Here is a 27,431-nt window from a genome sequence, read left to right on the forward strand (position 1 = left end):
GACTAACCATGGCAAACCCTGCTTAGTTTCTGAGATGTGATGAGATTGAGTTAGCCTGGGCCATCCAGGTAGGTTATGCTGTCAGATAGAGGAGACAAGACTGTCCTTGATAGGCCGATTGACTGAAGGTAACCGGGCAGCTTCACGTGTGTACTTTCCGTAGAAGGAACCATGATTCTGGTTAACCATGAGAGGTTAACCATCCTGTTGCATCTTAGAGGCCAGTAGGTTTACTGAGGCTGGAGCTCTCATTCAGAAAAAAAATTCTCATGCTGAATATGATACAAGGTTGTCATTCTCCCCCTTTGGGTTTTACTGTAACATGAATCACAGCTGTGTGTGCCTCTGGAACAAATTGGAGGGGGGGAGGAGGATCTGCAGAATTCCTTTTAACTCCTGCCTTCACTAGCGGTGACTGTATAGGAATGCATTTTTATATTATGTCACCATTCTGACTTTCACATGTAGAAGGGAGCAGCAGATCTGCACCTGTCCATACACTAGCATTCACATAAAGTTTTCTATGCTGTCTCATAGATTTTTAACGCTAGACATGCAAACCATCATTTGTGCATATTGCAGATGAGAAAGAAGAGCTTGCCTAAGGCTGTTTCCTAGGCATGTTTATATGCAGAGGTAAATTTCTCCAACTTTCCATCAGGCTTGCTCACAAGCAAATGGGCCTTGATGAAGGTTGAGCCTGGGAACATGCAAGTCAAACTTTTAGCCCTTCTGCCATGAGTGTCACACACGTACGGTGTGCATGTGTGTGTGTTTGGGCTGTGAAAGTGGGATGCGCACAGCTGGGGTTATACCTCCACCTTAGTGTGGGATCTGCTTCTTTCCTTTCCGGATTTTATCTTGCTGCCTGCCAGCTGTGTGGGCTTTTGTCCCTGGCTTCCATCAGTGGCAGATTGTCTGCTGGTGTTTTCCCTGCCTGCATCTGTCTGTCTTTTAGCTCTCTGGGGATTGTGCTACAATTGGTGCTTTGTGGCTTACATACCTCTGCCCTCAATCTGGGTAGGAAAAGGGGTGGGGGGGGGAGCCGAAGCACAAAGGGGATTTCTCCAGTTCCAACACGCCTGCTGTTGTGCCTCTCAGCCGAGCTGGCCTCTGCCTGCACATGGTGCACAATGGGTGTCTGACTGGCCCCCGGAACAAAGGAGAAGCCTGAAGAGAGGCGGGGGAAAAGGCATTTTCTGCTCCAGTTCTTCAAGGAGCAGCAGCAAGTGTGTGAACAGAGACTTCCACGCACTCCCAAAATCTGGCCAGAGTTTGCTTTGGAAAGAGCTAAAGAGCGGGGTGGGGGGGGAGCCCCACTCTACATCTGGGTTAGAAAAGGCCCACTGAGTTTGTGGCTGCTTGAAGGCAGTCTTCTAAAGGTGAGAAAAGGTACCCAACATGGCTAAATGTTCTGTGTATGAACAGGTGAGGAGATGGGAAAGCCAAATTTTAGAAGAACTGCCATGGGGTAGGAGCACCTTCCAGTGGCTAATTATCTTGCTTTTAATTATTTTTTTACGAAAAAAAAATTGATAGTATGTGATACAATTTGATACTGTGATTATGTCCCTCTTCCCATTTTCTTGTCCATCAAAAATTGAAGCAGAACGTTGTTCCATCAAGAAATTGGGTAGGAGTTGAGAGCGGGGGCACTGACAATGCTGTTTCCTGTTTTGTAATTTCAAAGGATTTTGCAGTCTATTTTCAAAGGGCCTTAAAGTAGGTAAGCCTTGCTTAGTCCCCTTGTGCAGTATAAATTGCAGACAGCTGAATAGACAATGCAGTCTTTGCAAGCAGGTAGAATATTTGTAGAAGAACCAATGGCAAATGTATTAGGGTCTTAGATTGGGGGGGGAGTTGTCTCTTAGGTTCAAATTCCTGTTGCTGTAAGTCTTGTGGGATGACCTTGGCCAGCAATTCCCAATCACAGGGTTGTTAAGATAAAACGTAGGGGAGTGAGCCACATTTTAGCCTGCCCTTTCTTACACTCTTCAAGAAGGGCAGGCTAAAAATACAAGAGACAAATGAATGATGCAGGTATCTAACGGGAGCGTGTGGGCAGGTGTGTGAGTAAATTAGATAATTAGACTGCTCAGTTTTATGGAGCTGGAGATGTCTGTTCTATAGAAATGTCATGTAGAGAACACAACTCTGCTGCTTTCTACTGCGTCAGCTGACAGCTCCATCTACTCCCAATAATAGTCTCTTCTGACTGGCAGCACTTCTGAACGCTGTCTGCTACAGCTGAAGGTGGCTCTGAAAGGTCTTTCCAGCTGAGTTTCTTAAGATCCTTTGTGGTCCTCTCAGGAGGCACCTGAAGGTGGGGTGGGGGTGATTACTTGTTCTCCAGCAGCCAGCTCATTGTGGTTTTCAATCATTCTGAGAAACTAGGTAGGAACCCTGGAGCTGAAATCTTAAGTTTGTGGCTTCAGCAACTCAGGTTATTCGTATGGCCCCCTTCGGATTTCTCCTGCCTTTGGTCTGCAGGCTTCCATGAGGCATTGCAAACTGTCTTCAAAACTTTCTGGCTTTTCCCAAAAGTGATTTGCTGTGGGTTTAGGCTACCTTATACAGATAGATTCAGATGGGTAGCTATGTTGGTCTGAAGCAACAGAACAAAGTTTGAGTCCAGTGGCACCTTTAAAACCAACAAAGTCTAATTCTGGGTATAGGCTTTTGTGTGCTGAAAGTGAAGAGGTATGTAAGCACACAAAAGCTTATGGCCACAATTAAACTTTGTTGGTCTTAAGGGTGCCACTGGATTCAAACTTTGTTCTACCTTTCCCCCCCCCCCCTTTGGTAAACATAATTTTATCGATAACATATGGTAACCATATCCATTAATATCTTCTTTTTATCTATCCCATATGCTATTTTCTAGCCCCCCCTCCCCCCGTTACTTGACTCCCGCTGAAGTTATATACTTAAAATACTAACATTTAAAGGTACCCTTAAACTATAAGAACCTATATTCATATTCTACTTTGTTCTAGTATTATCAAAAAATTGTCCAATATCCTTTTATATTCCATTCTTCTACATAACATCTAAACTTTTTCCACTCCTTTTCATACACTTCCAAATCATAGCCTCTTAAGATTCTTGTTAGTTTGTCCATCTCACTCCATGTTATAACTTTTACAATCCAATCCCATTTTTCTGGTATTTTTTCTTGCTTCCATAACTGCGCATACAATGTCCTAGCCGCTGAAAGCAAGTACCAGATCAAAGTTCTATCTTTTGGAAATTTTTCCAGTTTTGAATTCCCAATAAGTGTCTGCTACTTTCTTGAATTCATATCCCAAGATCTTTGAAATTTCTTGTTGAATCATCTGCCAATACTTTTTTGCTCTTTCACAAGTCCAACACATATGGTAAAAAGAGCCTTCATGTCTTCTACATTTCCAACATCTGTCTGGCATCTTTTTATTGATCTTTGCCAAGTTTTTAGGAGTCATATACCACCTATACATCATCTTAAAACAATTTTCTTTTATACTCTGACATGTTGATAATTTCATAGAATTCTTCCAAAGATACTCCCCTGTATCCATCTGTATTTCTTTATTTACATTGATTGCCCACTTAATCATTTGAGATTTTACTACCTCATCTTCCGTAGACCATTTTAACAGTAACATATATTTTTGAAATAAATTTTTCATTATCTCCAAGCAGAACTTTTTCCATTTCTGTTTGCTCACGTCTTATCAGTTTTGATATCATTCTCCACCAGACTTTTTATTTGTTGCATTTGAAACCAATCATATTTTTAATTCAACTCCTCAGCAGTTTTCAATTCTATTTTGCCACTTTGTATTTTTAGTAATTGATTGTATGACAATCCTCTCTCTTCACTGGTTTCAACTTATTTTTATTACTTCTGCTGGCACTATCCATAATGGCTTTCTCTCATCACCATATTTCTTGTACTTCATCCATGTATTTAACAAATTATCTCTAATATAATGGTGAGAAAAAAAACATCCATCTTTTTCTTCCCATAGTACATATAAGCATGCCAGCCGAATTTATTTCCATGAGTTTACAACATTAAAAGTTTTTTTATTCAACAGTGTCATCCAGTCTTTTATCCATACTAAGCAAACTGCATCATGATATAGTCTTAAATCTGGTAGCTGGAATCCTCCTCTCTCTTTAGCATCTGTTAAAATTTTCATTTTAATCCTTGGTTTCTTCCCAGCCCATACAAATTCTGAAATCTTCCTTTGCCATTTATTAAATTGTTTGCTATCTTTCACAATCGGAATGGTTTGAAACAAATACATTATTCTCGGCAGAATATTCATCTTAATTGCAGCTATTCTGCCCAGCAATGACAGATTAAGTTTATTCCATTTCACCATATCTTCATCCATTTTATGCCATAGCTTTTCATAGTTATTTTTGAACAAATCAATATTCCTCATTGTTATCTCCAAGCCCAAATACTTTACTTTAGAAGTAACTTCACATCCCGTCAGTCCCTGCAATTCCTTTTGCTTATTTACTTGCATGTTTTTACATAAAAATTTCAATTTTTCTTTATTAACATAAAGTCCTGCCAACTCTCCATATTCTTGTATCTTCGCTAACAGCAAAGGTATTATTTGTATAGGATTTTCAGCTATAAACATTAGGTATAAGGTAGAACAAAGAGTCGGACCCTTGAGCTCAGTATTGTGTACTTTGACTGGCTATGGCCTCCAAGGTTTCAGGTGGAAATGTTTCATCAACTGCTGCTTTTTTTTTTTAACTGGACATGCTAGGATTGAATCTGGGACTTTCTACATGCAAGGCAGATGCTCTACCAGTGAGCTGTGGTCCCTTCCCAGTCTCTGGAGTAGGGTGAGGTGTTTCCTGGTGATGCTCAGGAAACACTCCATTCAGACCCCCCTTGGGTTTGCAAACCACTTTTGCCTGGTTTGTTGGACCTTGGCCAACCCTTTGCAAATGAGAGGCAAGCAGTTGCAAGGATGAGTTTCTATTCAAACTGGTGGGGAACGCAGCAAAAGATGACAGCTGCAATGCCTTGGAAACCCCTAAAGATTTTCTACATTGCTTTTCTTGTTTCATGATTGCATAGTATACCAAATGTTTATTTTTACATAAAATATTAATGTTTGCATTTGTTTGGGCTTCCCTCTCATGGAGCTACACCCTTGGTTTCCAATCACCAATTAAGTTTGTTCATAATTTTGAGAAGTGTCCCTGTAGAGGGAAACGAGGGTATTTTATATGATAAGTTGAACAGCTGTGCAATCAAATGAGGGGCTGGAGGTAGGAAGCAAAACTGGCTTGCCTGTACAAGCAGTCAGAGACTGCTCGGGGGCAATAACACCTGGAAGGACACTTAGGAACCTTTGGTGATCACCCCCCCCCCCCAAGATCCCTTTGCAGTGTGCCGGAAGAAGGATGGTGCGCAGCTCATGATGTGTAGATACTGGACTGTGTTCCAAAAGTTTCACCTTGGGGAGAGTAGGCGAAGAGCACTGCTGGCTGCAACAGCCAGTTACTCAATGTCTGTCTATTTTGAGCCAACAAGCCACAGTTTGACTTAGGGCGACTCTCTAGCCAACAGACATTCAGAGGTGGGATTGCCATTGCCTGCCTCCCTGTCATGACCCTGGTATTCCATGGAAGTCTCCCATCTAAATATCAGCCTGAGCTACTCCGGTCAAGTCATTTGCCTTCTGGCACTTGTTAATCACTATTCCTATATTATCTCACCTTTCTTCTAAGTGGAGCTTAGGTGTCATACATTGTTCTGCCCCTGATTCTGTGATGGGAAGGGGTATGGCTTGGTGATAGTGTGGCTGACTTGTGTGCAGAAGATCCCTGGTTCAGACCCTCTCCTCTCCCAAGGATTCTGGATAGTAAGGTGCTTTCCAGCAAAGGATGCTTTCCAGCCACCAACTTGGAAAAGAGCTGTCATTGCTGCAACCAGTTGGAGTAGGCTTAAGCTCAGCTATAGATGGCCCCATTTCACCAGACAGGCCATTCCATAGAGTGGAGGCTACAACTGAGAATGCAAATGAATGGGCAGTTGACTTTGCCCATGTGCAGGGTGGCACCTGCAAATTGTCATGTTCGGATGCCTGAAGCTGTTGTGGAGCACAAGTGATACTGCAGCTATTAAACTGAGCCCGTTAACTGAGCCAATGGAGTGACTAAAAAGGGAACAATATCCATGCTCTATCTAATTCATGATAATAGCTGAACTGCAGCATTCTGCACCAAATGAGGGAATACCAACGTAAAATGCATTATTGTAGTCTAATCTCAGATTGGCTAGATTGGCTGTAGCAAGGTAGGGACTATACTGCATCCAACTCCCAGGAAAGCAATTTTTTTTTGCAGCTGCATTATCTCTCTTCTCCAGCAGTAATGTTGAATCCAGTCAAACCAGGGCTCTCGACTGAGCAAGGGTCAGCTGACCCACAATGAAAGCGGTGAGCGTGGCGTCCTTCAAGATCTCTGCCTTCCCAGCCAGTGTCACCTCTGTCTTTGGAGGGTTTCATTTCAATTTGCTCACTCTTAGCCAAGTAATCACTGCAGCCAGGTGGCAATTCAAGGCCTCTATTCCGCCACTCCTGGGAGATTTGGATAAGAAAATGTAGAGCTGGGGTATCATTGGCATATTGATGACAGCTAATCCCCAAACTACAAATGACTTGTCCTAAGGGTTTTACATAGAGATTAAAAAGCATAGAGATTAAAAAGGAGTTTCAAATGTTGCTCTTTTACATAGATGATTGGTCCAGAGTACTCCAATGAGCTTTATAGGGATTCAGACGTCCCTCTGCCCCTCCAGCCATTATGTATTTAGAGGTTCATTGCTTCAAAACATGGCTGTTTCACTTAGCTATCATGGCTAATAACCAGAGAGAATCCTTCTCCTTTATGCATTTTGCTTGTATCCTTTGAATTTTAAAGCCAGCCGTCACTGCGTTTGTGTAGTGCTGAATCCCATGAATTAGTTATATGTTAGGTGAAGAGTTGGTTGGAGCAGCGCACGATGGAGGAAAAAGCCACTGTCCCCTCTGCTTTATCGACAGTGTCGCAAGGGAGGCTGGAATTCCACTCACTGGCAATGGGAAAATGGATGGGCGACAGCAATGGGGAGCATAATTTACAGGGAAAGCTCTTTGACAGGGCTGGGGACTAAAGAGTGAGTAGCAGAGACTTGTGGGTAATTCCCCAGTTAAGGCTTTTTGGTTTAGAGACCAAAGCTTTTACCCTACAGTCCACATCCACTTGCCCATCTTCGGGGCACAAAAAGCTGCTTACCTGAAAGCACTTCTTTTTATATGGATCTGATCGCGAGGACCCGCTCAAAGGCAGCCTCCAGCTCTACATAATGCAATAAGAAGCTAAATCAGCCTAAAAGAAAGCTCTTTGCATAAGCTCTAAGCCACCCTCGCCACTTCGTCCGGCCAGGGGGCTGAGCCTACTTTCAGCTTTGGGAGCACGCTATGGGCCTCCAAGTCGGTGGCTAAAAAGCATCCTTTGCACATCTGGATTGGGTTTTTTCCCCTCGTGCTCCACGAGGCACTGGAGACCAGAAGTTCGGGCTGGCAGATTAAAAAGAGAGGCCTTTCCGGCCCTCTCCGAGTCCCGCCACCGGCAGGGAGCAACTGGAATGCCCCCGGCGAGAGCATGCACGTATCTGAAGCGTTAAGAAAAAACAAATGGCCTGGAGGAGCCCCACAGTTGTGCAGTCGCGCGCTCTCGGGCGCATTCATACGAAAGAGGCTGACACGTGCCTCGACCACGCGCACGTGCCCCTCAGGGTCTTCCAAGCCGGGCCTTTGGCGACACGTGCCCGCCGGGAATCCAAAATCGTCACCGCTCGTGGCGCGACTTGGATCTGACGCTCCTTCTCCCCCCGTCAGCGCTGGGCGGGGAGGGGGCTCCAGCACGCATCATGGCGCTGCGCTTGGACGCAGCCGGCTCGTAGGCTGTGCGCAACGCTGCCGTTCCCCCCTTCCCTCCCTCCCCCCCCCGGCCCCGCAATAGGGGTTTCGGCTCCGTCGGCTTCGGTCGCTTCTCCGGGCCGGACGATGCGGCGGTGGAGGCAGCCGGGCTTGGCCAGGGCCCCCCCACGCCATTCCCAACCGCGGAGCCGGTGCAGGAGCCCGCAGTGGAGGTGGAGCGCACGGCCGAGCAGCTGCCGCCTCCCCGGGGCTACACAGGTGCGTGGGGGGGGGGGGGGAGAGGGCTCCGGGCACACAGAAGGAGGCGTGAGATACCCCCCCCCCCTCCCCGGGATCTTCTTCGACGCCTGCATTCCCTCCTGCCTAACTGGCCATCCAGGAGCTTGGCTTTGTGGGTGCAAGAAATTACTTCTGCCTTGGCTCTCTTTCTGGCACTTTTCCTTGCGGAGTATGGGGCGGGGGAAGGGTGCGTGTCTGTGTTTCTGGTGTGCATGAACGTGTGCGACTGGGATGGGAAGCAACCCGGGTAGAACGCAGAGGTGTGCGTGAATGCTGTGCTCCGGATGGGGAGAGATTGACGGGAGCAGGAGGAGAGGGGGCGGCTGAAAGCAGTACCGCCCCCGCCCTTCCTTTCTTCCTCCCCCCTCCAAAATATTAGACAGATGCTGAGCCCCATCGAATTGCTTACCTGCAGAGAAGTCCTTTGCCGGTCGGCTGAACTTATTTCCATGGAAAGCATAGTTAGAATCAGGCTCATGATTTTATTTGTTGTTTTTTTTTTTTAATTGAGCGGGGGGGGGGGGTGGAAACCCGATATTGCCTAACCTAGAGATTTTGGTTGGAGAGGAGCAGTGAACAAATAAGAAAGATCTTTGAGCAGAGGCAGGCTTGGAAGGACTTCGGGGCATTTCTGGTGGACAGAGGACAAATTTAGGGTCGTGCACACATCAACTCTACTGTGAAGCAAGGTAAGTCTGTGTCTTTGGGGGTGCCATTAAGGGGTACATAGCCAGAGACAAAAGGATCAGTCTCAGCTCAAAAGTCTTCATATCGATTTGGAGTGCCCAGGAGAATTTCCCAGCGGTCTTGGGACATGCATGTATGCTGGCGAGGGGGAAGAGGGAGATTGCAGCACCCCCAAAGGTTAAAAAGAAGTCACTCTTGGCCCAATCAGCCCTTGCTGTTGCCTTGAGGGGTGCTGCTGAGAATCTTTCCCTACTCCGAAGAGGCGTGGGGGTATGTGGCTTCTTTCACCTCCCTGACTCCGCGCTATGACATTCATCAATGTTTTATTTGTTCTTGTTTCCTTTTAAATTAAATTAAATTTTTATATTTATATCTTACCCTTTCCCACGGGTGCTGCAGCTAAAACTGCTGTAAGAGCTGGCTTGTGATCATAGTTGGAAAGGACTTCCAGGGTCATCTAGTCCAACCCCCTGCACAATTCCAGGAATTCACAAATACCTCCCTCCCCCAACGCACCCCCAGTGACATTTGCTCCAGATGGCAAAAACCCTTCAGGATCCCTGGCCAAAGTGACTTGGAGAAGAATTGCTGCCTGACCCCAAAGTGACAATCAGCATTTCCCTGGGAATGTAAGAAGGGGCCATGAGAACTAAGAACATAACAGAAGCCATGTTGGATCAGGCCAATGGCCCATTTGGTCCAACGCTCTGTGTCACACAATGGCCAAAATAAAATTATATAGATATCTATATCTATATATACATACTGTGGCTAATAGCCACTGATGGACCTCTGCTCCATATTTTTATACAATTCCCTCTTAAAGCTGGCTATGCTTTTAGCCGCCACCAGCTCCTGGCAGGGAATTCCACATGTTAATCACCCTTTGGGTGAAGAAGTACTTCCTTTTATCCATTTTAACCTGACTGCTTAGCAATTTCATTGAATGCCCACGAGTTCTTGTATTGTGAGAAAGAGAGAAAAGTACTTCTTTCTCTACTTTCTCCATCCCATGCCTAATCTTGTAAACCTCTATCATGTCACCCCACAGTTGACGTTTCTCCAAGCTAAAGAGCACCAAGTGTTTTAACCTTTCTTCATAGGGAAACCTTTAATCATTCTTGTTGCCATTTTCTGGACTTTTCCCAATGCTATAATATCCTTTTTGAGGTGCTGTGACCAGAATTGTACACAGTACTCCAAATGAGACTGCACCATCGATTTATACAGGCGCATTATACTGGCTGATTTGTTTTCAGTTCCCTTCCTAATAATTCCCAGCATGGTGTTGGCCTTTTTTATTGCAATCGCACACTGTCCTGACATTTTCAGTGAGTTATCTACTATGACCCCAAGATCTCTCTCTTGGTCAGTCTCTGCCAGTTCACATCCCATCAACTTGTGTTTGTAGCTGGGATTCTTGGCTCCAATGTGCATTACTTTGCACTTGGCCACAATGAACCTCATCTGCGACGTTGACGCCTACTCACCCAGCCTCAACAGATCCCTTTAGAGTGCTTCACAATCTTCTCTGGTTCTCACCACCCTGAACAATTTAGTGTCATCTGCAAACTTGGCCACTTCACTGCTTACTCCCAACTCCAAATCATTAGTGAACAAGTTAAAGAGCATGGGACCCAGTACTGAGCCCTGCGGCACCCCACTGCTTAGTGTCCTCCACTGAAAAGATTGCCCATTTATACTCACTCTCTGCTTCCTATTAATTAGCCAGTTTTTGATCCACAAGAGGACCTGTCCTTTTACTCCATGACTCTTGAGCTTACTAAGGAGCCTTTGATGAGGAACTTTATGAAAAGCTTTCTGGAAGTCAAGGTAAACAACATCTGTTGGGTCCCCTTTGTCCACGTTTGTTCACCCCCTCAAAGAACTGTAACAGGTTAGTGAGGCAAGATCTTCCCTTACAGAACCCATGCTGAGTCTTCCTCAATAATTTGTGTTCATCAGTGTGCTTACTCATTCTGTCTTTAATAATGCTTTCTACCAACTTTCCCGGTATTGAAGTCAGACTGACTGGCCTGTAATTTCCCGGATCTCCTCTGGAACCCTTTTTAAAGATGGGGGTGACATTTGCTACCTTCCAGTCCTCATGAACGGAGGCAGATTTCAATGAAAGATTACATATTTTTGTCAGGAGATCCACAAGTTCAACTTTGAGTTCTTTCAGAACTCTTGGATGTATGCCATTTGGACCTGGTGACTTATTCGTTTTTAATTTGTCTATCAGTTGTAGGACTTCCTCTCTTGTCACCTCAATCTGACTCAGGTCCTCCAACACCCCTTCCAAAAGTAGTGGTTCTGGAGCGGGCAAACACTTCTCATCTTCCACAGTGAAGATGGAGGCAAGAAATGCATTCAGCTTCTCAGCCATTTCCCTATTCTCCTTCAATAATCCTTTTACCCCTTGGTCATCCAAGGGCCCCACTGCCTCCCTGGCTGGTTTCCTGCTGCTAATATATTTGAAGAAATTTTTATTGTTGGTCTTTATGTTTTTTGCAATATGCTCCTTATAGTCCCTTTTTGCCTGCCTGATCACAGTCTTGCATTTGATTTGCTACAGTACTAAGCACTGATGTAACCCTTCCTGCCCTCCTCCTCAGGATGACTCTGATTGAACATTGCGTGTCCTCAGGAGTACATTCCCTTCCAACTGCTGAGCAAAAGTGGTTGGAACAGGAGAAAGAGGGGGTATTGCATAAGTGGTTGCTTAGGATGGTGAATTTTGGCAGGGGGGAGCAAGAATGCATGTATTTTGCCATCTCTTCCAAGGAGCTCAGGGCTGTGGACATAGATCTCTCGTCCCCCATTCTATTTCTTTGAGATAGATTAAGCTGACAAAGAATTACTGGCCCAAAGTCACCCAGAGTGCTTTATAGTAGAGGTAGGATTTGAACCTGGCTTTCTGCAGCCCTGATCTAACTGGCACAGGAATCACACCTTGGCTTCCACTATGGTAGAAGAGTTGGTTTTTGTACCCTGCTTTTCTCCACCCTAAGGAGAATTGAAGTGGCTTACTGGTGGCTTCCCTTCCTCAACCTACAACAGTCATGTTGTGAGGTAGGTGGGGCTGAGAGAGTTCTAAGAGAGCTGTGATTGGCCCAAGGTCACCCAGCAGGCTTTAGGTGGAGGAGAAGAGGGGAATCAAACCCAGTCCTCCAGATTGGAGTCTGCTGCTCCTGACCTCTACACCGTGCTGGCTCTTGCTGGTGATACAAGGTGTCATAAGGCCCTCACCTCTCGGACTCTGTGGTGTGACTTGGGACTGTGAGTGTCTTGGAGTGGTCCTTGGGGCAAAGTGGAGGGAACAATTATTATAAGGATATATATGTATGTATGTGGTAAGCTCTTTTTGCATAATTTCTTCTGCTATTAATAGTAACTGGGGAGCGCAGAGCAGTGAATGCATCTCTGATTAACTCACCCAATTAGCATACACACGCACACATGTACAACCTGGCCTCTGGGGTTTCTTTCATAAGGATTAGAAACGGACTGTCAAAGGTTGCCACATCAACAAATTCTGCACGTGTGATCTTGGGACTGTGGAATACTTTGCTCTTAAGAATTGTTACTGTCTTTGAAATGGGTGTGATGCGATGGTCTGAATCACACAGTGAGGCCAGTTAAGAGGAAACATGGACTGCGTTCTCCTTCTGTGAGCTGTTCAAGAGAAACTTGAGCTGGTTTGCCATTGGGGTTTTGGCTTTCAAGGGCATGGAAGGGGAAGGAGTGAAACGAAGGAAACCTGTTTAAAGGTAAGCCTTGCGTTGCAAATTAGGGCTCAGAGTAGATGCCGGGTTTGGAAAGACTAACTGCCTTCAACAGACCAATTGACTGTACAATTTTGTCCCTCAGGCCTGCGCAAATATGAATAATGATCTCCACCCCCCTCCCTGTGAAGTGCGTAATCCGACAGGCAAAGGGACTCCATTTGGGTCAAGCTAGCCTTCTTTGCCAGAGTTGGATTAATATTCTCAGCAGCCGGATTAATATTTCTAGTGGTTAGATTATTATTTGAGACAGCTCAGAGAGTGCTTTTTGGCTGCATGAGAAATGTTGCTTGCTCAGGCTGCGTTTCTCTCGGCATTTTCCAGGCATCTGCCCTTATCTGCAAATCCATCTCGAATGGCTGATTCCAGATTCTGTGAGTTCTGTCTGGAGAAATTGGGAAATGGCCTTGACTCTTTAGGACAAGGTTGATTTTGCCTTCCAGGCTGATATTTTGTTCCTTTTTGGTGCTTCACTTGGAATGTTAGGATTATTAACCTTCTCTTGTCTGTATTGGCAAATATGACCTTCTCAGTGTGCTATGTGTACAGGGCTTGCTTTGAACCCAGGATCAGTCCCCGAATCTATTTTCAGAACTGGGTTTGAGACACTGATTGTCTGATCAAATAACCGTGGAAAGAGGAAATACCTCTATGTATGCAAAGTGCATTTCTCTGCACTGATAAGTGCACGGAACATTGCTAATTAAGATGTTCTATGGCAAATAATACTTTTGGCATTCCCAGTGGCAGTGAATGCAGAATGACAATTCCTCACCAGATGCTGGCCCCAGTGGGGTAGCTGTGTTCATCCATTGCGGGAAAAGCAAAAAAAGGAGCGTTAATTCACCTTAAACAGAAGGCTTGTTGTTGGCACGGGATCCCACTTCATCAAGTAAAAATGTTCTGATTCAGGTTTAAATATTTAAATAACAGAAGCAAAAGTAGGCAAATGCACCATGTCCTGTGTACAAGCACTGGAGTTTGTCCATGCTTCAGGTCCCGCATGTGGTCCATTTGATAAGACTGATTTGCTGCGGAACAGCCCTGGCAATTATAGATAAAGAGATTATATTTACATACGTGGGGCAGAAGATTTTCCACCCCACATCACTGGCATGAAGTAAAACCTCAGTCTGCAGAGGTAGGGTGGGAGGTGGGGAATGTAATGAGAGTAGTTAAAAGACTGTGAAATGCAAGAGATAGAGCTTGTGACCCATTCTATGCAAACCTCTAAAGAATTCCAGATAGATGATGGCACTTGTCAGATGGACTTTTGAGTTTTGCATAGTTTGCGCCTCCTGCGTTTCATTGCCCTTGAACTCGGTTTATAATTTATGTACATATCTCTTGGCCAAACCCTTTGTGCTTTTGATATGGGCTCTAGTCCACAGAGCCGGTGCTTTGATGTATCTTTGCATTTTCAAGGTGCCACGACTCCTTGTTCTTTTCCTTTTCCCTGAGCACTCTAGGTTTGCCAACTTTCAGATGGAGTTCTGGAGATCTCCCAGAATTAGAAATGAGGTCCCAGATCATTCTGCTGGGGGAAATGGCTGCTTTGGAGGATAGACTCTATGGTATTATACCCTGCTGAGGTCCCTCCCTTCCCTTAGCCCTTCCCTCCCAAGTCCCCTCCTCATAAATCTCCAGATATTTCCCAACTCCAGAAATGGAGACCCTAAATCTACCCCTTTGCATCTAGGAAAGTAGGCAGAAGTTTTGGATCCAGGAATAGAGGGTCCAGCTAGGCTTGGAACCCTTGCTCTTCAGAATTTCCAGTTATGTCAAGTCCAGTTTTTAACCTGTGGCAGATTCTGAATGTCCCATCTGTTGGAAATTACCTTGTTTCTGAAGGAGGCGTAATCCAATTACGACAACTCAGCATCCAGATATTTCTGTCCTTAGCTGAAGAGACCCATTCAGCTCCTTCACCTGTCATGGAACACTGGTTTCAATTTTGGCTCAGCCTTTGAAGAATGCCGACTCTTGAAGAAGCATTCTGTGTCATTCTACAGTTATGCCCCCCCCCAAATGTAGAGAATCCAATGGTGTCTTTATTGCATTATTGTGCAGTTAAAGTATCCCTCCTTAACTGCACAATAATGCAATAAAGATTACTTTTTTTAAAAAGGGGGGGGTATGTCCATTGACAAGGGGTGGTCCCAGCAATGCAGAGGATGGTGCAAGGGCAGGCACAGAAATAAATGCACGGTGTGGAATAAATCCATAAATCCATATCCGCTGGAGTACTCCACCAGGAAGCCACGGGCCATACCTAAAGGGGGAAAATAGGTCTGTGAAATGTAGGATTCGGAAAAAGCAGGGAAAGAGGGAGAGAATGTTGTGTCTGCGCCCAGAGAGTGAAATTAGCTTGCAGAAAACTGGAAAAACAATGAGGGAAAAATGAAAGCAACTTGGAGTATTTGAGTACTGCAGAATCAGTCCTACTCAGTACTTTCCTTTTCTTTTCCCTTTCCTCACAAGATATCGTATCTGCCAGGTCATGTGGCTGAGGTATAAATACTGGCAGAGCGATGGGGCTCAGATACAGCAGGTTGGGTGCTAGGTCAGACCGGAACCAATGGGTTGAAATTAAGTCAAAAGAGTTTTTGGCTAAACATTAGGAAGAACCTCCTGATTGAGTGATTCCTCAGTGGAATAGGCTTCCTCAGGAGGTGGTGGACTCTCCTCCTGTGGAGGTTTTTAAACAGAAACTAGATGGCCATCTGTCCGCAATGCTGATTCTGTGAACTTAGGCAGATCATGAGGAGGAGGGCAGGAAAGGTTGTATCAGTGCTTAGTTTTCGTTGTCCTTTCTTACATGCCCAGGGAAATGCAGATTTCCACTTTGGAGTCAGGCAAATCATCATCGGACTGTATTGAATGAATGTAGCATCATCTTATGGACAGTAGTGAAGTTGTGTGCTTTGGATAGTATTGTGTCACTGAAATTGATAATGTTGTTACTATAATATATTGTTGTACTGGGAATCATTGTAATTATATTCTGATATTGTTTTGTTACACGGAGAGTATTTTTCTTGTCATTTCCTGACTTTGGAGTCAGGCAGCAGTTTTTCTCCAGGCCAGTTTGGCCAGGGATCCTGGAGGTTTTTCGCCATCTTCTGGGTATGGAACAGGGGGCGGGGAGGTATTTGTGAATTTCCTGCATTGTGCAGGGGGTTGGACTAGATGACCTTGGAGGAGGTCCCTTCTAACACTATGATTCTAGATGGAGAACCACAGCACTCTCAGCTCTGGAACGGCTGAGACCTTTTCTCTCTGCCCCAATATTTGAAATCCCTGCATTGAGTTTAAAAATGGATTATAAAGGGATATATAAATAAAATGGGAAGGTTCAGTAACTTACTGAGGATTGGGTAAAAATTACCTTACGTTTCTTATCTATGTTTACTTTCACCACTGGTTATGAGGGAAGCTACTCTGCACATGCTCAGAGGCACTTTTTCTCATTAATTCTTTGGCACTATTGAACTGAATTTATTTACATCCTTCCTTTTCCCCCCAGTGGAGACCAACTGATTATTTTTGGCATTCTTAATCCATTCCTGTGACTGTGACTGTCAGATACTATGATACTCATGGTTAAATTCCTGATCAGAAACTGTTATTTGGTTTTTGTTTTAAATAGGAACCAGTACTTTTATTATTATTTATCTATTTGTTTATTTAATTTCTATCCCGCCCTCTTCACAAATGGGCTCAGAGCAGGTTACTTTGAATTGCACAAGGGCCAGTGACATTGAATCCACCTGATTTTTTTCTTCCGCTTTTTCTGCAATTCTGCGAAATTTGAGGTTGCGTTCCTGCACTTTGTTTTCCAGACATAATTTTTTCTTTGGCCCATGATTCTTCTCTAGATAAGGCCTTAACGTCATTTTGAGCTTGAGTGGCTATTTCATAAGCTAAGTCCGCTGTCTGTGCCACTTCAGAGATAGTATCGTTTAGTTTTTTAAGTTCCTCTTGAATAGGAGATGTAGCTTGAGTAATGCGGGCCAAAAGAGTATTTTCAAGCTTAGAGATGGCGTCAAAAAAGGTTTTGCTGGAAAGGGCGTCGTTCTCCTCACACGGAGAGGGATTTTCACCCGCCATTTTCTCTGAGGCTTCTTAGGCCCTGGGAGAGGTACGACATTTTCCCCCTGATCGGAGATATTGGACCAAGTCCTCGGAATTCTTTTTCGTAATGGACTTACCCAGGTTTCGTTTGACCATCTCTTGGTGGCGGCAAGTGGTCCAGGGACCGGAGGAGGGGTGATTTATATGGATTGTGGAAGGAGCAGCTCTTTCAGGCGTCTGCCATCTACCACGACACCCCGCCCCTCCACCTGATTTTTTTGCAAAGAACTTTAACCTCTAGAATCTCCAGTCTAAAGTAGTAGCGGTGGTGGTGGTAATCTCTTCAATTTTAGCCTGAGGTGGGTTACAAAATATGAAAAGCAATTCATCAGACAGCAAAGATCTTCACTGAACAAGGCTGTAGGATTAGGGGTAACAGACATGGAAAACAGTGCAAACAAAAAACTAAAACTTTCTGAGGTACAATACAACCATAATAAAGAAAGGGGGTTAGAGGACTAAAGATAAAGGACACAGCAGTAAAAATGGGGGTGGTAATTGTGTCTGCTCTGCCCTGCCCTGGGGATTGAGCCTTTATTGTTGATTTATCCGGGGAGGCACAGCTTAAAGGGACTTTTGCCTGCATCTCTGTTTTGTGGTGGAAAACTCCAATAAAGGGACATTTCGGGACCAGAAGCTCTGCTGAGACCCAGATAGGAAGCCCCTTGAGCCCTAGGTTAGATCAGCTGCTGGTTTTTATAGACTCTTGGGGACAGGTTGTCTGAGGGCCCATTCAAGCATAACTCTGTTCTCACCCCCTCCCAAACGGGACTGAAGGACAGGATCAGAGTCTCTCTCTCTCTCTGTGCAAAAAGTTGACAGCTCTGCTTTTTGCTGTGCTTCCACTACTAGTAAATAGGAGATTGTCACAGTGGTGCCTGGGAGCAGCAGAATGTGGGATTCTCTTCCTCTGCTGCCCCCAGTCAGTGGGTTGGCCATCATCTCCAGATAGTGGTGGATTCTCTTACAAGGTGTGAGCCTTCCTGGATGCACAGCTGTGCTGACCAGCAGATTGCCAGTCACCAGTCCCTAACCTAAAGCATCCCTTGTAGTTAATTGTGTGCCCAGTCCCCTCAGCAACCAATTCCAAGGAAGGAGTTTCCATCCGTCCATTTGTTCTGTGGCTGGGTAGTTCCATCTCTTACCAGAATGTGCTTCCACACAGAGATTTGCTCTGGTTCAGCATCCAAACAGGTGTGGGGTTTTGTTGTTGATCATGTATGGAGCACCCATATAATGTCACCCTAATTGTCCACTTTCATCATTTTCTCTCTTTGCTGCGATCTTTCCCAAACTTGGTTTGGGTATGGCCTTCTGGGAAAGATGCGGTCAGTACACCAGCACATGCTTCACTGACTGGAAAATGCATCCTTTGGACAGTCCCCACCATAGGGTTGCCAATCCCCAGGTGGGGGCTGGGGATCCCCCAGTTTGGAGGCCCTTCCCCCACTTCAGGGTTATCAGAAAGCAGTGCGGGGAGGGAAATGTCTGCTGGACACTCCATTATACCCTCTGGAGACTGATTCCCATAGGGTATAAAGGAGAATTAATCCACAGGTATCTGGGGTTCTCGGGGGGCTGTTTTTTGAGGTAAATAAATTTGCATCATGGCATCCAATACCTCTCCTCAAAACACCCTCAAAGTTTCAAAAAGATTGGACTAGGGGGTCCAATTCTATGAGCCCCCAAAGAAGGTGCCCCTGTCCTTCATTATTTCCAATGGAGGGAAGGCATCTAAAAGGTGGGAAGTCCCTTTAAATGTGATGGCCAGAACTCCCTTTGGCGTTCAGTTTTGCTTGTCACAACCTTGCTCCTGGCTCCACCCCCAAAGTCCCCAGAGATTTCTTGAATTGGACTTGGCAACCCTACCCCACTCACATCTTCATCAGCCCCTCTATGACTGCCATTTCCATCTTCTTGCACCACCTTGAGGGCTTTTTTTAAAAAAGTAAGGGACATCATGCTGTCACATTAAACTGTAGTAACAAGTCAACTACTGATGGGGAGAAAGTCTTCTGGTAGTGCAGGGGAGCAGAACGGCAATGGTGGGCCACTCGGGTCAGGATCATTGTAGGGAAAAGCTCCATGTGGCTGCTTTGCAAAGTTCCATGACAGGAACATGGAAAATCCCCACAATGTGGATGCAACTTAGGTTTCCAAACAGTGCTCATCTATTACATAGCCCCCACAGTCACTGGGCTGCTTGAAGATAATGTTACAGAAGTGCTGGCTGTGTCACTTTTAGCAGGTAATGTAGAAAACATTCACATATCCCACTGTGTTTGTTGTGGTTTCAATTGACATCGGCTGTGATGCGTGAGAGTAAAACCATAGGGACAAGCCCTTCCAAAACCTTAGGAATACGTGATACATGCACACCAGAGAGCTTTACGTTGTGACAGCCTCCTGGTGGGCATTGGCTATGTGGTTACACCTTTCTCCCTCAGTGACACTCTCTCTCTCTCTTCACCTTTCAATGCAAGTTTTAAGTGAAGCGGGTGTCCTAATTCAGTGTCAGAACTTGAGCTGGGAGGTTCTGACTGGTGGGAAAAATAACGTTACAGCAGGGCATGCCTCTGAGGATGGGCAGAGAGCATTACAACCAAGGATCTGCATGACCTGACGCACATAGGATTGCATTACAGCAGTGGGAATCAGCTGGGGATGATTTTTAATTTCTTCTCTCTGCTGTTTTGCCCCCCAAATCCCTGTTTCTAATGTCACTTCCCTTGTGCAATTTGAACCTGTGATTCTTTGAATACGTGTTACTCAGCGTTATCTGAGCATCTGTATGTTAGCTATTATACTATGTAGTTCATAAAGATGGTGTACATTGTATGTCTAAATTACATACAGAAATTGTCCGATGTGTGCACGCAGTACGAATGAATCTACAGTGAAAAGCCATAAACTGAGAGAGGAGACAGGAATAGAAACGGATATAAATGGAACAGGGAATGTTTGGTCAGTCCGAGAATTGGGAGCAAATATTTAATCTCAGTCAGGGTTTGCCTTGCCCCAGAACACAACTCTGTGCTATTGGTGCAGTGCCCTGAAGCCGTGTTATTTTCTTAGTTTAGAGTCATTTGGGTACCTCTGAGCATGATGAGAGGACCCTCTACCTTTGTGGGAACGGGAAGTGCTTTGAGGCCTGTGTACCGGACCCCAAACCTGAATCTCTCTCATCAGGCACTTCCTCCCCTCTTAATGGAAGGATTTGATCCTTCCTGTGTTCTGTATTTTGTGAGCTTTTTGAATTGAATAAGCATGAAACCGCCATTGCCTGAGGAAGCCGTTTCTTCCTTTCTCTGCTTTGGGGAAGTTGGGGAAGATGTCTCCTTCGTGCTGAAGGCTTTGCTTTAACATAAATATCTTTTTTTGAGGGGGGGGTGGGGTTGAGACCCTGCTGGGGAATGAGCTCATGCAAATGGATGCCACATCCTTATTCCCAACTCTGGAGAAAAGCTCTGGAGAACAACCCCCTACCCTTACCCACCCTCCAGCTGCTGCCATTTCTGATTCTGCACTCCGGTATCTACCCTTTCCAGTGGCTGGGGTGGGGCTTTTAGCTGCCTTTGGCAAATGCAGACACACAAGATCCCTTAGGGGGCACTGGTGTTTTAATTCCTTCTGACTGTGTTCCCATGCCTTTAACAGTAGGAGAACTGGCAGAAATTCAAAAGATGTCGTTGTTGACATGAAGATGCTCTGATAGGTAGGGCTGTTCTGGGATTGATTTCTCCAAATGACAGAGATCAGTTCACCTGGAGAAAATGTCCTCTTTTGAAGGTGGATTCTATGGCATTATATACCCTATTGAAGCCCTTTCCTTCTCCAAACCTCACCTTCCTCAGGTACCAATCTGCGGCTGGTGTCCCTTCTGATGGGTACAAATTCCACAGGTATAGCTGTTCCTGTCTTATACAGGGGCCCTGTTAAGAGGGGGGCAGGAAGAGTGCTCACCCTACTCACATAAGGATTAATTGACTGCTGTAATATAATTCAGCATTTTGAAAACGTTGGGATTTTTGTCTTCACCTTTCAATGCAAATTTTTAAGTGAAGTGAGTGTTCTAATTCAGTAGCAGAACTTGAGACAGAAGCTATTTGCAATCCCCAGGCTCTGGCTGATGGGGAAAATAATGTTACAGCAGGATGTGCCTCTGAGGATGGACAGAGAGCACTTCCCCTGTACAGCCAGGCCTAAAATGCAGGATTAGAAGGGAAAATGTTTGCAAAGGGTTTGATCATTAGCACCAGAATTCCTTATTCTAGAGACTGTGAAAGCAGAAACCGGCAAATGATGTCTTATTGTGGAATAACTGAATACTGCAGAATAAAAGGTGTGCGCACAGTTGCTTGCCCACATGTGACAAATTCAACTCCTGAGGAGGAGGCTAGTAGGTTAGCACTGAAAATGTTCACCAGGATAGTCAGTTTCTAATGAACCCACAGGAAGAGCATCGTGGGAGTGGGGTCTGACAAGTTCCACCAGGGTGGGTTGTAGCTAGCTACCCTCTCAAAGAGTAGTGAATCTTACTAGCTAGAAGGGGGAGTTTACTGAGTCAAGACAGTAATGCCTAGAAGTTTAGAACCAGGTTTCCTCGAGTCTGTAACCTCCAGTAGAGGAAGGGATCCTAGTGGTTAGAGCAGATGACTGGAAATTGGAATGGCTGTGTGTTTGAGTGGTAGCATTGTGAGTCTGAATGGGCTGGACAGAATGCTCTGAAACCGGGTCACATGTGTCAGGTCCTCGCCTTGTTTAATCATAGACAGTAACCTGAGCCCAGGTAACCAGGCACAGCTTTCCTAGTTGAGCTGATAGGATAGTAAGAAATTGATGCCTTCTGGAACTAGGCAAGTGGCCAGTCCTTTTCATTGTTTCCTTCTGAATGGGCAAGTCAAGAAACTCCAAGAACAGTAGGAATGCTAGGAGCCAATCTTTGGTCTGTTATTTTTATTAGTACCCTGTGCCTCTATAGATATGAAGTCTGCAATTTACTATCACTGTTAATGATAACAGCATAGCTTTAGTTTATTTTTTATTTTTTTTGCCTGCACTACACTCCTGGCCCTGTACATATTTTTCCACCCTCTATTTTGTTCTCACAACAACAACCCTGTGTGGTAGTAAGCTGAGAGAGAGCAACTGGCCCCAAAGGTTACCCAAATGAGCTTACCTGGGCAGTGTAGGGATTTGAAACTGGGTATCCTAACCTCTAGTCTGGGAATCCCCAGCCTTTTTGAGGGCACCTTTGGAATCCTGGCATAGCTTGGTGGGCACAGCCACAAAATGACTGCTGCACAAGGTGGAGCCAGCCACAAAAATGGCTGCAGCAGCTACACACAGTGCAGATCCTTGTGTTGTGGTGGCAGCTGCTGTCCAAGCAATGTTTTTTAAAAATCGTCACAGCCAGTGAAATCTCCAGTGGCCAGTCAGAAGCCCTGCAGAGCAAAAGCACCACCTGGCCCTACCTGCTTTCTAAAAACTCTTGACAGGATCCACGAAGGGTGGCAGCAGGCACCATGCTGGTGACCCTTGCCTTAGCCCAGCACTCTGACCCTTTCACTACTACACCTTGTTGTTTTTCAAGAGACCATTCAGTGAATCCATGGCAGAGGCCGGATTTGAATCTGGGCCTTTCAGTCCCAAGTCTCAATTATTTCATCTGTCTGTCTGTCTGCACATGGAAGTCACGGCAACTTCTGGTAACTGACCTCTACTGGGGGGGTGGGGGCCTGGAGAATATTCAGAGAGGTGGTGGAATAAAGCCTGCCCCCATCTCCTGACTGCAGGTATTCCAAGGAGGTCTCTCATTCAAGTACTTGCCAGAGTCGATCCTGCTTAACTTCCGAGATTTGACAAGATTTGGCTTGCCTGCGCTATTCAGGTCAGGGCAAGTCTCAACTCTTTAGCTGCTGGACAGCAAGAGCTGATATATGGGCTGTGAAACACAATCCTATACATATTTACTTAAAGGATTTATAGCTAAAGCTGTTAAAAAATAAAAATCCCATACTCCTTCTGCTTCAGTGCTCAGAAATGTTGGAGCTGGCAGCTGGGAATCTGGAAGACTGCCACGTAAGTGATCCACTTTCCCCTTCACTGCAGCCTTTGCCCCTTGTTCAGAGGCCTTGATTTGAATTTCCAGGTTCTTCTCCCAAGGGATAATGGATCAGCAAAACAAGGATTTTTTTTCCCTAGCTGTCAAATTGGTGAAAGGGGGGGGGGCAGGCTGGGAGTAGGAAGGGTGAAAAGCTTGGCACAGGCAGGAGGGGGATTGGATGCATTTCCTAGCCTCTCTCTGCCCGGAATATCCACCCTGCTGTGTCTCGCTTTCACACACATACCCATTGCCCCTAGCTATCTAGCCAATGAACAGGTTTATTGAGAGACAGGGGAGGTGATAGACTGCTGTCCCCACCACCGGCCCTAAGGCCTGCCCCCATTGATCTGGTGGGATTTGGCCTAGATTCTCTTGCAGGGAAATGAGATCTGTTAGTCAAGAATCCCACATTCCAGGTCTCATGGACTTTCTGCTCTGGGTAAAGTTTAGTAGTTTAGAGCACTGGTTTCTCTCCCAATTTTCAGTTTGGATTATTCTAGCTCTTTACACTGTGAGTTGCTAGGGTGGGGATCTCAGCAAACTCCCAGCAGTGCCCAGTGAAGGTCTGTTAGAAGGGATTTTGGGGTATGTCCCTCCACCTTTCCATCAGCCTACCTTCCTGACAGGTGTAGGAATAGGCCATTTGCCTCCTGACAGGCATGGGTAGGGTTGCCAGCCTCAAGCTGTGAAAAGTCTCAGAATTACAATTGATCTCCAGACTACATAGGTTGCTTATTTATTTATTTATTCAATTTCTCCTGGAGAAAACCTTTCTTTTGGAAGGTGGACTGTATAGCATTATACACAGCGAAAGACTCTGTCCTCCCTAAACCCCACACTCCAACCTCAAAACTCCAGGTATTTCTGAACCTGGAGTTGACAACCCTAGTTATGAGTTATGCGTAGAGTTGCCAACTCCAGATTAAAAAATACTGGGAAATTATGGGGACAGGAGGGACCTCAGCAGGGTATAGTGTGTGCCAAAAGCAGCCATTTTCTCCAGAGGAACTGACCTCTGTTGCCTGGAGACCAGTTGCAATGAAACATCTGCAACAGCCTAGATCCAGGAGGCCTAGTTATTGGCAGCATATTTCAGCCTTTACCCTTCTTCACTGTGCTGGCTTCTAGGCCCAGTTTGAAGTGATTGCTTTTGATCTGTAATGCCTTTAGCCACTTCTGTGGATCTTCTCTGCCTCTCTTATGACTCACTAGTGTCTTCAAAATGGATAGAGGCGCTCTGCTTAGGCTGTCCCTGTTTATTTATCAGATGCAGTCTTTAATTTTCTGGTACTTGACCTTAGTAAATCACTGTCCCTATTTTGGGGCTTTGAGGCTCAGTTCCTGGCTTCTCTAGTTATAAAATCAAGTAGTGTGAAAGACCCTCCCAGCTGAGACCCCAGAGAGCTACCGCCAGTCTGAATAGACAGTTCTGACCATGACAGACAATGGTATAAGGCGGCCTACTATCTTCAAACCAGTTGTAACCAACAAATGAAAAAAAGAACTAACTCATGCTGCAACAAAGTCCTGCAATTGTGCGGTATCCTCTTTAGACACAAGAAACTGCTTGTGGGGATTGTGTGCTGCTGAGGAAATACCATTTTTTACAGGTTTAAGATGAAGACTTTTTGTGTGTATGGAAAAAATGGGCTGTTACAGCTGGTGCACGGATGGAGGATGATAATCACGTGGAAACATGAAAAAAAATGCACCAGTTGGGTGGCTGAAATATGGGATATCCTTGAGTTGAAAGCAGCCCAGATCACTGGGTTATAAATCACTCAAGCCCCTGTGTCCTTTGTATGTATGCTGGGGCAACCTGGAGTACTCAGCCAGCCACACACATTAAATCAAACAACCATAGATCCATCAAGGTCAATGCAATCAAGGTGATTTTCCAGGGTCTCAGGTGAAGGCCTTTCACATCCTGTGCTGCCTGGTTGTTTGAAACAGAGTTGCCTTGGATTGAACCTGGGATTTTTTGCATGCAAAGTAGATGTCCTCCCACAGAGCCATAGCACCTTTATTTCACACAGGCTGCATCTGTGAAGTTTGTTTTAGACTGTCAGTGATACACTAGGAAAAACTTGTCATTTCCCTGTAGCACACCTGCCAAACATAATTTTGTTTATAAATATGTAGAGATGACCATTGCACAGTAAACATGGTGTGTTTACATTGCACAGTAAACACGGTCATGGTGCGACCGAATTGTCCGGCGGTATAACCGGATGGGCAGGCTGGGCCCACCAACCTCGCCAGCCTAAGAGAAGGAAAACTCTAACATCAAACCTGGGCAGATAGAGCTCGTTAATGTAACACCTACCACCTGGAGGACTCGCTGCCGGCGTCCCGGCTTACTGGGCCATGGCAGATGACCCCCAGGTGAAAGGGTGGAGCCAGTACCGCGCACACTGCGCTTCACCTAAAAAATTCCTCTGCGCAGGCCTGAAGGGCATATCCATATACACAACCCACAACGCATCAAGTCCTGCAGCGACGGGCAAGGGGCGAAACGGCAGGTGGAAGGTGCCACTGGAAGCCGCAGTCCCGATCCTGCATGTAGGCGGTTCAGGGTATTGGTCGCCTGATGCTAACCCGGAGACAAAAGCATCTTTCGGCAGCACCCTGAACGACCAAGCAGCCTTATCTAGGGACAGCACTGCTTGCTCCACACGGAGAGGGGCCTAGAAAAGGTGGCCTAAACAAAGCTCGTCTCCTCCACCCCAGTTGGCTAGTCGCGGTCAATGGGCATCCTTACTTGTGGTCAAAAAATAACAACAAAGAAAAGGCATGCACCTGCCTCACAAAGTGTGCAAAGACTAAAGCTTGCGTGTTGGAACATCAGAACCATGCTTGACACAGTAGACAGTGGTCGCCCTGAACGACGCTCTGCTCTAGTTGCCCACGAACTTCTCAGGTTGAATATCGACATAGCAGCTTTCAGTGAGGTCCGTTTCCCTGAGGAAGGTAGTCTTCAAGAACACGGTGCTGGCTATACCCTCTACTGGTCAGGTAAGTCAAAGGCTGAGAGCCGCCTTTCTGGCGTTGGCTTCATGGTCAGGAACTCCATTGCCTCCAAACTCGAAAACCTGCCAACAGGTCACTCAGATCGCATCATGTCCATGCGCCTCCCACTTCAAAACAAGCAGCATGCAACACTCTTCAGTGTGTATGCCCCAACCCTTCAAGCAGATCCTGCAGAAAAGAACAAGTTCTATGCTGATCTACACAACCTTGTACGGAAGACCCCTACAGAGGACAAGGTGATCATCCTTGGCGACTTCAATGCCAGAGTAGGTAAAGACTCGGAAGCCTGGAAAGGAGTACTTGGCAAACACGGCATTGGCAACTGCAATGACAACGGGCGCCTCCTGCTAGAATTCTGCATGGAGCACCAGCTCACCATCACCAACACTATCTTCCAGCAGAAGAACAGTCTGAAGACAACCTGGATGCACCCACGGTCCAAGCACTGGCACCTTATCGACTACATTCTGGTGCGCCAGAGAGACCTTCGAGATGTCTTACACACCCGAGTAATGCCCAGTGCAGAATGTCATACGGATCATCGTCTTGTACGCTGCAATCTCCGTCTTCACTTTAAACCCACACCCAGGAGAGGAGGTATCCCTCGGAGGAAGTTTCAGGTTGGCAGTCTCCAGTCAGCTGAAGTTAAAGCTGCCTTCCAGGCAAAACTCCAGTCAAGAATTGAGGACCCCAGTTGCCCCACAGACCCTTCTCCAGAAGCACTCTGGGAACACCTAAAAACTACCGTCCTGCAGATCTCTGAAGAAGTCCTCGGGTTCTCCACAAGGAAGAACAAGGACTGGTTTGATGAGAACAATCAAGAGATCCAAGATTTACTGGCGAAAAAGAGATCTGCCTCCCAAGCACATCTTGCTCAGCCCTCCTGTCCTGGGAAAAAAGCAACCTTTCGCGCTGCATGTAGCAACCTCCAGCGCAAGCTTCGAGACATTCAGAACGATTGGTGGACCAAGCTTGCAGAGAGAACCCAGCTGTGTGCAGACACTGGTGATTTAAGAGGGTTCTACGAAGCCCTGAAGGCAGTATATGGTCCATCATATCAGGCTCAGAGTCCCTTGCGTAGTGCAGACGGCCAAGTGCTCCTCACAGACAAGGCATCCATACTGAACCGGTGGTCAGAGTATTTTCAGGTTCTCTTCAGTGCCAACCGCGTAGTTCAAGATTCAGCAATCCACCTCACCCCACCTCAACCAGTGAAAACAGAGTTGGATGAGATCCCCACCCTAGAAGAGACTGTTAAAGCCATCAAGCAACTGAAAAGTGGCAAGGCAGCAGGAGTTGATGGAATTCCACCAGAGATCTGGAAGCATGGGGGCACAGTACTACATAGCACACTTCACAAAGTACTTGTCACCTGCTGGGAACAAGGCAAACTACCACAGGACTTTCGCGATGCAATCATCATCACCCTATACAAGAACAAAGGGGAAAAGTCAGACTGCTCCAACT

At 45.8% G+C, this 27,431-nt stretch overlaps 1 protein-coding gene across 1 annotated transcript in view; it reads left to right on the top strand.

Annotated features, from left to right (window-relative positions):
* The first annotated feature begins 8,003 nt into the window (after positions 1-8,003).
* GAL3ST3 (galactose-3-O-sulfotransferase 3) overlaps positions 8,004-27,431 on the top strand; it is a 43,511-nt gene continuing 24,083 nt past the window's right edge. The window contains exon 1 of the mRNA XM_060252060.1: positions 8,004-8,198. The gene's annotated coding sequence lies outside the window, so the exon portion shown is untranslated. The remainder of the gene's footprint in view (positions 8,199-27,431) is intronic.

Source organism: Heteronotia binoei, chromosome 1 (genome assembly GCF_032191835.1).
Source record: "Heteronotia binoei isolate CCM8104 ecotype False Entrance Well chromosome 1, APGP_CSIRO_Hbin_v1, whole genome shotgun sequence".
Taxonomy (NCBI): domain Eukaryota; kingdom Metazoa; phylum Chordata; class Lepidosauria; order Squamata; family Gekkonidae; genus Heteronotia; species Heteronotia binoei.